General features: G+C 46.7%; 1 protein-coding gene and 1 pseudogene across 1 annotated transcript in view; one reads left to right on the top strand and one right to left on the bottom strand.

Annotated features, from left to right (window-relative positions):
- Positions 1-12,893, top strand: part of LOC139047104 (ATP-binding cassette sub-family C member 2-like) — a 628,131-nt gene that overhangs the window by 323,207 nt on the left and 292,031 nt on the right. The window lies entirely within an intron of this gene.
- LOC139047156 (U2 spliceosomal RNA) lies at positions 9,629-9,803 on the bottom strand (annotated as a pseudogene).

Below are 12,893 nucleotides of genomic sequence, written 5' to 3'. Positions count from 1 at the left end.
TGGTGTTTCAAGTTGGCATACCCTGAAATTTAAATTAGCCAACCCCCAAATTTAATGTCCGCCACGCTCGATTTTCATTTCGCCCAGCCTTAAACTTCAAGTTGGCCTAATCCGAAATTTCAATTTGGCCACCCCTAATTTTGAAGTTTGCCCACCCACGAATTTCTACAAATCGCCCCCAAATTTCGAGTCGACACACCCCACAATTAAGGTTGGCCCACCCCCATATCGCCCCCAAATTCAGATTGGCCGACCCCGAGATTGCCCCTTCATTTATCAATTTTTTTTATTTATTCAGCATTGATTTAGACACAGTGAAGGTCTTGGATGGCAAGGCTAAAGGCAGTACATTGTCTGCCTGACTAAGGCCCTGTCACCCATACATTGCTCAACAGTGCGGTAGCATATAACATACAGATAGTATACACACATATCAATAGCGTGGATTAGACGTACATAGCATACATTGCAAACATACGTGCATTAAATACACAATCACTATACAACTTTCTAAGTAGAAACAGTTTAGGATCAACAGAGTAATATGAACACGAAAAAAAACTTTATACATATATACAAGCAGAAAATGAAACGCACCTAAGATAATTGTACATAAAACACACAAAAAACAATTAGCACAATGTCAATCAGAAAGGGAAAGCAAATATTTTTTCATGGCACTTTTAAAGCAGTTTAATGATCTGAAGTTTTACGCGATAGTGATCGTGTTAGGATGTGCATTTATGAAGGATGGGACTAAGTATGCTAGTTGTTTTTTACCGTAGTTCGTCCTGCAAAATGGAACTCTAATATGGTCATGCCTGAAATTGTATTGGGTGTAACTTGAGAGGTGGTTTTGATAAAAAGTGAGTGAATTTTTCACGATTTCACCGCATATGTATATAGCGAGCTTAAGTTCGTACAGCTGATTAATTTTTAAAAGTGCATGCTTTATGAAAAAAGGTGCCGTGTGATCGCGGGGTCCAAGATTCTCCACACAGCGAACTGCTTGTTTTTGGAGACATATCAATCGATCCAAGTTTGATTGGAATGTAGTCCCACATACCAACAGGCAATAACTATGAGACTGAATTAAAGCGTAATACAGAAGGCGTTTCAACCAAGTATAGGAACAAGGTATCTCATTTTAAACAATATGCCTATTGACCTACAAATGCTAGAATGAATCTTCGTTACATGAGGTGTAAAACTCAGGTTCTCATCAAAAAGCACACCTAAAAATTTAAAAGCTGAAGTCCGCTCGATTACACAACTATTGAACTTCACACAAAAAGCACAGGCATCAGGCCTATTTCTAGGCTTAAAAACCACATATTTTGTTTTATTGACGTTTAACTGCAGGTGGTTTGCTGATAACCAAACTGAAAGTTGATCTAACCAATTATTACCTGTAATTTCTAGCACTCGTAGACTGTCGCCTGAGAAAAACAAACTTGTGTCTTCAGCATACAAGACTATGTCTGGAGTAAGCGGTATGTTTGCAATATCGTTGTAAAGAACAGGGGACCCAAAATTGACCCTTGAGGGACACCGAGTGCAATTGCTTTCTTGTGTGAACAAAGCCCGTTATAACACGTGTATTGCTGTCTAGTAGTGAAGTAATCTTGAATCAGTTTCAGGGCCCCTCCGCGAACTCCGTAGTATGTCAGTTTATTAAATAGGATGGTGTGTTCAATGGAGTCGAAGGCTTTTCTAATATCCAGGAAAAGACCAACCGTATATAGTTTGTTCTCGATGTTACGGAGGAGTTTTTCTTTGATCTCAACAAGTGCCATTTCAGTAGATCTGTGTTCACGGAAGCCAAACTGTTGGTCCACAAAGGCGTGGTTTTTATCTAGAAATTTAGTTAGTCTGCACTTTACGAGTCGTTCCAACACTTTTGAGAAAAGAGGTAGTATGGATATCGGTCTATAATTATTTAAATCAGTGACAGAACTTCCCTTATGCAATACAATCACTTTGGCAATTTTCATAGAATCGGGGAAAATGCCATTCACGAAAGCGCTGTTACAGATATGGCATAATGGAGCCGAGACAACATCAGCAACAGATATGATTGGTCCTGCTTTTATGTCATCAGTCCCTGCTGCAGTATCTTTTTTTTAAAGCCTTAAGAACGGAATACACTTCCATTTCAGTGCAGGGTGATAGGAAAATAGAATTGGAAGTCTCGTGGTTTAGAAATCTTTCAGGCGGCAGTAATGAACCACTAGAGTAGGATGACCCACCACGAAGTAAAAAATGATCGTTTAAGTTATTGGCCAAGGAAGTTTCACTGTATTCAGTGTCATGAAACGTTAGAGTATTCGGGTTTGTGTTATACTGGGTTCCTTTTAACCTGCGAACCACATTCCATAATTTCTTTGGATTGTTTGATACCGTAGAAAACAAATGTTCGTGATACCTGTTTCTAGCTTTCTTGAGGTCTGAAGTCAACTTGTTTCTTATTTTCTTGTATTCATTTAGTATCGCAAGATCCCTGTACTGAATAAATGTATCAAATAATTTGTCACGTTTCTGCATTCTTTTATACATCTCTCGAGTTACCCACCGCTTCCTAGCTTTCTTGTAGGTCTTTATTTGTTGTAGTGGGAAAGCAGCATCATAATACGATTTTATTATCTGAATAAACGTATCATACGAGATATTCGGATCATTTTCGCCATACACTGTAGACCAGTCTGTATTCTCTATCATGGAGCGAAAAGAACTCATATTTTCATCGCTAAAGTGGCGACAGAAAGAAAGTTGACTTCGAAAACGCCTTCTTTTGTTTTCATGTCATGGCAAAAAACAAAATACTCGCAAATGATCACTTAGATCAGAGGTGAGAATTCCCGAAAAAACATCATTTGGATCGTGGTTCGTTATACTTATATAAATTAATGATTCAGAATCTGGCGTTATTCTGGTTGGCGAACAAATTGTGTTAGTGCAATTATAAGAATGTAGTTCGTCAATGAATTGTTGAGTGTGAGCAGTAGGTAATAGTAAGTTAATGTTCATATCGCCAACCAAAACAACCGGGAGACTAAGATCAGAAGCATATTCCAATATTTTGGTAATGAATTCAATGAAATCATCAAGATCACCTGAAGGGGGACGGTACACTGATGTAATAAAATATTTACAACATTTTACAGCAATACACTCATAGGAATCGGTAACGCACGAGAATTCGCACAGCATCTCGTAGGACAGATCGTTTTTCAAATAAAGTGAAGTACCTCCACCACGGCGGTGTTTACGATAAACACCTTCACATTTATAACCATGAAATTGAATAATATCATCCGCGCTTGTGAACCACGTCTCGGTAAAAGCTCGGACTTCGAATTTATGTTTTAAAGATTCCAAAAAAGTTTCCGTTTCCATATATTTATTTTTCAGGCTCCTAGCATTTAAATGAAAGATAGATAGCTTGTTATCTTTTAGAAAAAATGGAGCATTTACGGCAGAAGTAAAAAAAGAACTGTCATAGCAAGCTAATGCGCATGTACCCGCCATGAGAAAAAGTATTCTGTGACGCCCAGAAGGCACGAGAAAGTCAGCGTATCAGAGATAAATCACCTTCGCATGTAATATGGATTGCGCGCTCGCCCTGAGCCCTGCGCACGAACAGTTTGCCTTCCCTATGCCAAGCGAATTGGTAATGCTTCTCCTGACATCGTAGCTTCATTTCCCACAGAAACTTCTTGTTTTCTGGCGTCAGATTATCAAGGAAGTAAACATTCGATTTCCTTGCTTTCAAGTCATTCTTTTTTGTCATCCATTCGTCCCGCGTGACACGGGATACAAAATGGACGAGTACTACAGGTTCTTTGCCTGGTTTGGGTTGAAGCCTATGCATACGTTCAACATCTGTTCGAGACAGTTCGGCAAGTTGCAGTGTTTTCGCTAAGTTGTTTACTTTGTCAAACATTACTCCATTGTCACTGTGCGGAATACCATGAATTTCCAGATTGTGATGCCTACTATACTGCTCAAGTTGGTTAACTTGCTGTCGCAGTTTAGAAATTTCTTCCTTACCATTGTTTACCTCAGCTTCTTCGACATTTTTTTTCAAAGCAGCTATCTCTGAAGAATGTGTTTTCATTGTAGCCAGCACTTGATCATACACATCCGAGAAATGCTGCACAGTTTGCTCTAATTTGCCTACTGTGTGCTTCAGCAGCGTGAGTTCTTCAACTTTATTCATAATGGCCGGTAGTTGCATCAACTGCTTGTTAATTGCAGACAACATCCGTTCAACTCCTGAAGCTTGCTCGTGTTTCTCTTTTCGCACGTCAGCGGCGATTCGGGCTGCTAATACAACACACGTCTGCCATTTCCAATTATTCTTCGTCACGTCATCTTGTGCCATAAACGCGGACTTAGTCACGCCTGAGCATGCGCCGAGGTGGTAACCAAAGCCGCATTCTGTGCACATAGGTTACGAGCCTGATTCTGGAAGGTTGTCATTGCAGACTGGACAAAGTACAGACAGAGACATTTCTAATCAATAAAAGCGCATCAGAATAACATTAGAAGCAGCAGTGGTGGTGGCAGGGAGCAAGCAAGACTTCTACTAAAAGGTACAGTTTGCACCAGCACCAACCTGAAAGTATTGAAGAACTTGGTTAGGCTTTCTGCCATGCCGTTCACCACCACCACCGCAGAGCAAATGCACGGATGCCAGGGGAGCCTTGTTCTTTTAAGTAGCTCGATGACGTCACTGCTGGATGTAATCGTGGAAGGATTCTTCTGTCAGCGCCGGTGCCACGTGGGCGATGTTTCCACGGAAGGATAGCCGCAACTGCAAGTATTGAAGAACTTGGTTACGCTTTCTGCGATGCCTTTCGCCACCACCACCGCAGAGCAAATGCACCGATGCCAGGGGAGCCTTGTTCTTTTAAGTAGCTCGATGACGTCACTGTTGGATGTAATCGTGGAAGGATTCCTCTGTCAGCGCCGGTGCCACGTGGGCGATGTTTCCACGGAAGGATAGCCGCAACTGCAAGTATCGAAGAACTTGGTTACGCTTTCTGCGATGCCATTCGCCACCACCACCGCAGAGCAAATGCACCGATGCCAGGGGAGCCATGTTCTTTTAAGTAGCTCGATGACGTCACTGCTGGATGTAATCGTGGAAGGATTCTTCTGTCAGCGCCGGTGCCACGTGGGCGATGTTTCCACGGAAGGACAGCCGCAACTGCAAGTATCGAAGAACTTGGTTACGCTTTCTGCGATGCCGTTCGCCACCACCCCCGCAGAGCAAATGCACGGATGCCAGGGGAGCCTTGTTCTTTTAAGTAGCTCGATGACGTCACTGCTGGATGTAATCGTGGAAGGATTCTTCTGTCAGCGCCGGTGCCACGTGGGCGATGTTTCCACGGAAGGATAGCCGCAACTGCAAGTATCGAAGAACTTGGTCACGCTTTCTGCGATGCCTTTCGCCACCACCACCGCAGAGCAAATGCACCGATGCCAGGGGAGCCTTGTTCTTTTAAGTAGCTCGATGACGTCACTGTTGGATGTAATCGTGGAAGGATTCCTCTGTCAGCGCCGGTGCCACGTGGGCGATGTTTCCATGGAAGGATAGCCGCAACTGCAAGTATCGAAGAACTTGGTTACGCTTTCTGCGATGCCGTTCGCCACCACCACCGCAGAGCAAATGCACCGATGCCAGGGGAGCCATGTTCTTTTAAGTAGCTCGATGACGTCACTGCTGGATGTAATCGTGGAAGGATTCCCCTGTCAGCGCCGGTGCCACGTGGGCGATGTTTCCACGGAAGGATAGCCGCAACTGCAAGTATCAAAGAACTTGGTTACGCTTTCTGCGATGCCGTTCGCCACCACCACCGCAGAGCAAATGCCAATGCTTGGTAGGACCAAGCCCATATCACCCCTAAATACAGATTGGCCCATCCCCATGTCACCCTCAAATTTATGTTGGCCCACCCTCATATCATCCGAAATCAAGGTTGGCCCACCCCAATATCAGCCCCAAACTTAGCCTGGCCCACCCCTCTATCACCTCAAATATAAGATGGCCTACCGCAAATTACTCCCAAATTTAGGTTAGTTCACCCCCACATCACCCCCGATTCAGCTTGGCCCAGCCCCATATCACCCCCATGGTTAGGGCGGCCCTCCCCCCATATTATCCCCAAATCCAGGCTGGCCCACCCCCCATATTCCACCAAACATAGGCTGACGCACCCCTAGATCACCTCAAGTTTAGGTTGGGCCACTCCCATATCACTACCAAATTCGGACTGGCCCAGCCCTGTATCACGCCCAAATTTATGCTGATGCCACTTCCGATTTCAAGTTGGCCACTCCAACCCTTTTTATGAATGAGGTTTTTTAGCGCACAAAAAGGGACGAAGGACAGTGGCAAGACGCGGACACAGCGCGTCTTGCCACTGTCCTTCGTCCCTTTTCGTGCGCTAAAAAACCTCAGTTACGGACCAACACGCCCTAACCTACGCTCTTTTTATGAACACCTATCCATTTATATGGGAAATGTGCAAAGTTTTTTGGCGTTCCAGACACAATTTTGCACGATTTAGCTACTAAATTGCTGGGGTACTCGCCAAAGAATGGTGCGTGTTAAAAGCAAATGCACCGAACGAGGTACACCATATGTTGATCCTAAATGCTGACGGCTAGCCAAGCTAGCTTCTCTGTAGAGCGGCCGGGGCAGACAAAGCACGAGACATCTATTCAAATGTTTTTTTTTACGACCACACCTAAGGATTCATACCACTTGGCTTTTACGGAACACATTAACAGTAGCTATTACCGCAGACGCTGCACATCTTCTCCTAGTTGGTGCATTTCTTATTTGGATGAATCTTTAGAAATAATTAACGTTCGGGCAGCGCCTCTGCCTAGCAGACCCTTTGTTCCACATGAATGTTGCATAGGAATGGTACTGGCCACCCGCTGGCATTGTGGCCCAGGTGGACCTGATTCGCTCAGAGTGTGTCCCATTAAGGACTGCCGAAAGCCGAAGAAAACGGACCTTCCAGAAGAACGCAATAAGAATAGCCATATTGTTCTCCCAGGTTCCACGCTACAAATCACGAAAGTTTGTTTTCTTCTTGCATAACACAAAGCCATGCGCAAGCTTCTAGTTATGATGTCTAATAAATAAAATCATAAAAGCGATGACCTAACAAATGAACACGACACTGCTACGTTTTAGGAAGGAAAAATGGAAAACAATATTTCAAGAGGACCACTGGAAAACCAGAACCGAAAGCGAATCCTGAGTTTTGTGTCTCTGCCATCTAGTAGGAGACTATAAAACTAAGTTCTATGCGGCTTTAAAAAAAACTGCGCCGCTAAATCTTGGGTTTTGTGTTGCTGCGATCTAGTGAGAGACTTCAAAACTAGGTCCTATGCGGCTTAAGAAAAAGCGCGAAGCGAACCGCATCTACCGTAACCCGGGACTATAGGTGCGCGCGATTCTATCACACGGCCACGACTTCTGAGGCTTCGCAAGCGGTACGCTCATGCTTTTATAGATACCACGTGAATTTTCACGACAGTGTTACAAAAATCGCTTTTGGGAACGGTGTTACGCCATGTGTGGCGAGTAGAGATAGGCATCAATCGAAAGCTGAGTATCCGAGCTACATACGATGCACTGGGTATTACGATAGGTGCCGTAGTTTTATCACAGGCATCGTTCTTGTCTCGAAAATCGAGTACCAATTTTCGTCGTGTCCTTAGGCTTCCATTGCTAAATTTTTAACTGCTGTGGGAACACAATTCTTACGTGCCCTAGCGTGATTACTGCATTTGGCTTGTGTGGATTGTCTTCCAGAACACGTCTGTCGCCTGCCTTTTCCGATAATCGACCTGCAGCTTTTGTTACTTGCGAAAAACCAGCTCGCTTCATTCAAAACGCGCTAGCTTCGTGACGGGCCCGCTTGCGGCGCTAGTTGGTACGTATCCAGGAAAGCTGGATATGATATACCGTATTTTCGCGATTCTAAGCAACCCCTGATTCTAAGCACCTCCCCCCACCCCTCTATTTTCGCGAAAAGGTTAGGAAAAAAAGTTCGCATGCGAATATAAGCACCCCCCATTCGTTAGAAAGAGCACGTAGCCAAGGCCGCCAAACGCGCATGCTCACTCTGGAATCATTGCTCGGCGGACCTGCAGGCACGCGGTCGATGCTTCTGTTGGACGCGTTTCGCCGCCATCTGACCCCAGAGATTAAGACAAAGCTTCGGAACATCAATGCCGACGTGGTTGTGATTCCGGGTGGCGTGATGGCAGTGCTGCAACCTCTCCACGTTTCAATCAACAAGCCCTTCAAAGCCAATCTCCGACAGGAGTACGAAGAGTGGGTGCGAAACCCTGACCGGAAGAAGACGCCGACGGGAAAGCTACAGAAAGCGTCCCCATCAACCATCGCAAAGTGGATATCGGACGCGTGGAAGACGGTCCAAGTGGATGTTGTGGTCAAATCATTTAAGAAGTGCTCGATCACAAACAACTTCGATGGAACGGAAGACGACCAGCTATGGGGTACGGAGAGCAGCGGTTCAAGTGGTGCGACGAACTCGAGTGGCAGTGATAGTGACTGAGCATTCTACATAAGCGGTGGGTTCACTGTCTGCACCAATTTTTCTTTTGAATATTTGCAAAATAAAACGTTATTTCTCGCACCCATCTCGTCGTGATGTCGCAGCGAAAAGAGGGAGGGATGTCATTCTAGATTTTTCGAATCTAAGCAACCCCCTCACTTTGGGCATCGCGATCATGAAAGAAAGGGGGTGCTTAGAATCGAGTAAATACGGTAAGTGCAGTACCACGGCAAGTAAAGATCAGTTGCGATTGTGCGCCTGTCCGTGTGTTTTATTCTGCTGTCCGTGTCTCATTTTTTGCGCTTCAAACCATTTCTGAAAGCACCTGTAGAAGCCACACATGCCAAGGAGTCTACGCACTGCCTCTTTGTCCATGGACTGCTGGAACTTTGGGATGGCAGCTGTCTTCTGCGGGTCGGGGTGGACTTCAGATTTGCTGATGACGTGGCCCAGGAACAGAAGGTGATCGAAAGCGAAGCTGCACTTTTTTGGCTACGCAGTGAGCCCTAATGACTTGATGGCCTGTAGTACTGTCGCAAGCCGCCTAAGGGGATCGTCCAAATTTCCAGCAACGACGACCACCTCAAACAAGAAAATAAGACAGCTCTGCCATTTCAATCCTGCTAAAACCATGTACATCACGCGCTGGAACGTTGTAGGCGCCGAGCGCAGTCCGAATGGCATGACCTTGAACTCATAGAGGCCGTCTGGAGTGTAGAAGGCGGCGTTTTCGCGATCCTTCTCGTTGACCCTTATTTGTCAGTAGCCCGTCCTGAGATCTGTCGACGAGGAGTATTTAGCGCTGCAGAGCCGATACAATGCGTCTTCTATCCGAGGGAGGAGGTGTACATCCTCTTTCGTGGTCTTGTTCGGTCGACGATAATCGACGCAGAAACATAGGGTTCCGTCCATTTACAGCGAAGCTGTATATGGCTATCTGACTTTCTGACTATCTGACTATATGACTTTCTCTAAAAAAATTTAGTGCGTCTATCTAGCGGTGTAGATGTGGACTCCCTCACCTTAGATGGGCGGATCCTGATGATAGGGCAATATCTCGCCGACCCACGGCGGAGGTGAAAGAGGCTTTTAGGACTCCGCCAAATTGCAAAGATGAGTTTGATATCTAAGGTGCAAATACAACCCGTATCAGATATTAAGCTGATAAGAACAAATACTGCAACCCCCGTCGACCATGTCGACGTTCACACCACCCTCCTTTGTCGGCGTTCCAAGCGCTTGCGTACCTTCTTTCCTCTCCTTCCGGTCTCCCGTGGGGGTGGTCTCGTAAACGTGCTGCCTACCAGGATGGCGAGGCGGGAAGAAATGCGAACCGTCCATGTGGTCCTGATCCCACAAACTTGGAGCGTTTCACCGGAACGGCGGCCAGGTTTTAGAGGGAGTTTGTGGGGAACAAATTTTGTGTGGCCTATGTTGACAACGCGTGATTTTCAAGTGACCTCGCAACCATGCTGCACTGTGAGACATTGAGTAATGCGCAATCACCTTGTCTATGGTAAAGCAGTGTGCGTCCTCGAAGTACTGCAAGGTGCGGGTCTTTTCTACGTGCCGGAATTGGTTAGTAAAGGGTATCGTGCCGCGTTTTGCAACAATACATGGGTATGCACACCCCCCGGTGGCTCATCATCTTCCGAGGCTCAACATCGTAGAGGTAGAACTAGTCGCGTCTCGCCATTCCATTTCTGTGCATACGGCGTTTGACGCATGGCAATTGGCAGTTCGCCATTAAGGGGGCCCACATACGCAGCTTAACAGACTACAAGAGCCTCGCTGACGCAGCACTACAGGAGATTCCCACAGGCTCTTAGACGGCTGGAAGATTTTGTTGCGCAGCATTTCGCCGTCGTGTTGCTTTATAGCTTCACATTCTCGCGTGGGAACGCGTACTCTGCTGTAGTGGTCGAGCGCACTCTTCGGTTATTATGTGAGGCTTGGCCACTGGTGTTTGTAGAATCCTCGATGACGTCGAAAAGTAGTCTCTGTATCTTCGGGGAAGACTTCTGAGCTGTCACTGCTTACTTATTGGGAGACTTGAATTTATGTCGTAGTCCGGTTCCACAGCTATGTTCGTTGGGCTAGATGCGGCAGGATGCGAGAGGACAAGCGTATTGCTGGTTTCCTCAATTTCCTCGATGTATGGGATCGTCGTGCCCTGTGTTTGAACTCCTGGCTGAAGTCTGTCAGCACCACTTTCGCTTTCCCCCCGTTAAGACAAGCGATCTCTCTTGCGACGCAAATTTTACAGTCGAGCAGTAGACCTTGATGGCCTTCTACGTCTGCGAGTGTTTCACTGCCGACGAAAATGACAATGCTGGGGCTAGACGGGATGCTGACTCGGTATTCAAGCACAATCAGGACACGCTGACGGGAAAGCCTTTCCGTCGGTATGGCTTAGTTTGTGTACAACGTTGTCGACTTCGCCCTCAGGTTGACGATTGCGCCGTGTTGGTTCAGGAAATCTGTGCTGAGAAGCACTGTTGGAGTACGACGAACGTCATAGGGTAGGTCCGGTCATGAACTGTGATTCTCGACGTGCAGATTCGAGTCGACGTCAGGAGGTGTCCTCCAGCTGTCCAAATTTCAGGGCCGTTCCATGCAGTCTTGACTTTCTTAATGTTGGCAGCGAATAATCGACAGATGACGGAGTTGTCGGCTCCAGTTTCTAAAAGCGCGGTGATTTCGTGGCCTTCGAGAAGCATGTCGAGGTCTTAAAGGCGGAACCGCATGGCGCGATTTCAGGCGCGATTGACGCGCGGATGGTGGGACGCGCGCGTCATTTTGACGCGTGCCCAGCAGGATCCATCACGAAATCGCGCCGCCGCGTGCAGCTGCTCGGAGTAGAAAAAAACGCGTCGCGCGGGCGCATCCACCAATCAGAGTTCAGGTAAGTCACGTGGCATTTGGTCACATGACATTTTGGTTATTTTTTTGCCACCAGATGGCCCTAGTCTCTGCGCATCTCGACGGAACCTCTTTGGCGGAACTTTTTTTTTCTCTCGGCAGAACTGGCGCGCGCGTCAAGGAAAACATGTGCTACCGTGATTTCGTTCGCGCATCGTGTTGGTTCGAGCATCGTGTCCACCTAAAATGAACAAAGCAACCTTCAACGAGGCCCTAATAACTAAAGTGGAGAATCGTCGCGTCTCATCGCTAATACTGGCAAGACAATTTGCTAATAATACCAGTGTATGGTGCTCGCTCTCTTCTCAACCAGGCAGCCCGCATCCACATGTACCTACTGACCCGCATTTTTTCTTGCTTCAGTATCAGCATCCCCCTTAATAGTAGCAGTCGCCTCTTCTGCTCGGTAGTAAGCGGCCGACCCTAAAGCCCAGGGGCTTTAGCCGACCCTCCTTTTTATATGTGAATTTGTAAACAAGCAGCGGCTTCTCAGCATGCGAAAGGTACATAGTCGCAGTTTCGCACACAATATTGCTGCTTGAAATTAAGCTTGATAAATACACCTCGGAAAGAAATGTCGCTGTCTAATTACACTCAGATTATTTTTATTGTTGTGCTCTGTAAGTTTAAGGGCATATTATATATGCGGTAAAAGAGACAATACATGTCGTTGAGAGTTATGTTGTCTGGCAACCCGGAAAACGCGGCGCGAAAGCGCCGCTCCTTTTTTTTCGTACGGGTGCTCGCGCGTCGGCGGCAACGCGGGCGTTTGCCGCCCGTCGCGTTTTTCGCTCGCGAAAAACGCGCCATGCGGTTCCAGCTTAAGGCGGAACCGCATGGCGCGATTTCAGGCGCGATTGACGCGCGGATGGTGGGACGCGCGCGTCATTTTGACGCGTGCCCAGCAGGATCCATCACGAAATCGCGCCGCCGCGTGTTGCTGCTCGGAGTAGAAAAAAACGCGTCGCGCGCGCGCGTCCACCAATCAGAGTTTAGGTAAGTCACGTGGCATGTGGTCACGTGACATTTTGGTTCTTTTTTTGCCACCAGATGGCCCTACTCTCTGCGCATCTCGACGGAACCTCCTTGGCGGAATTTTTTTTTTCTCGGCAGAACTGGCGCGCGCGTCGAGGAAAACATGTGCTACCGTGATTTCGTTCGCGCATCGTGGTGGTTCGCGCATCGTGTTCACCTAAAATGAACAAAGCAACCTTCAACGAGGCCCTAATAACTAAAGTTGAGAACCGTCGCGTCTCATCGCTAATATTGGCAAGACAAATTGCTAATAATATTACCAGTGTATGGTGCTCGCTCTCTTCTCAAACAGGCAGGCCGCACCCACATGCACCTCCTGACCCGCATTTT

The sequence above is a fragment of the Dermacentor albipictus genome, chromosome 6, assembly GCF_038994185.2.
Source record: "Dermacentor albipictus isolate Rhodes 1998 colony chromosome 6, USDA_Dalb.pri_finalv2, whole genome shotgun sequence".
NCBI lineage: Eukaryota > Metazoa > Arthropoda > Arachnida > Ixodida > Ixodidae > Dermacentor > Dermacentor albipictus.
Note: the sequence above shows the minus strand (reverse complement) of the source record. Positions and strands in the feature narration are given on the sequence as shown.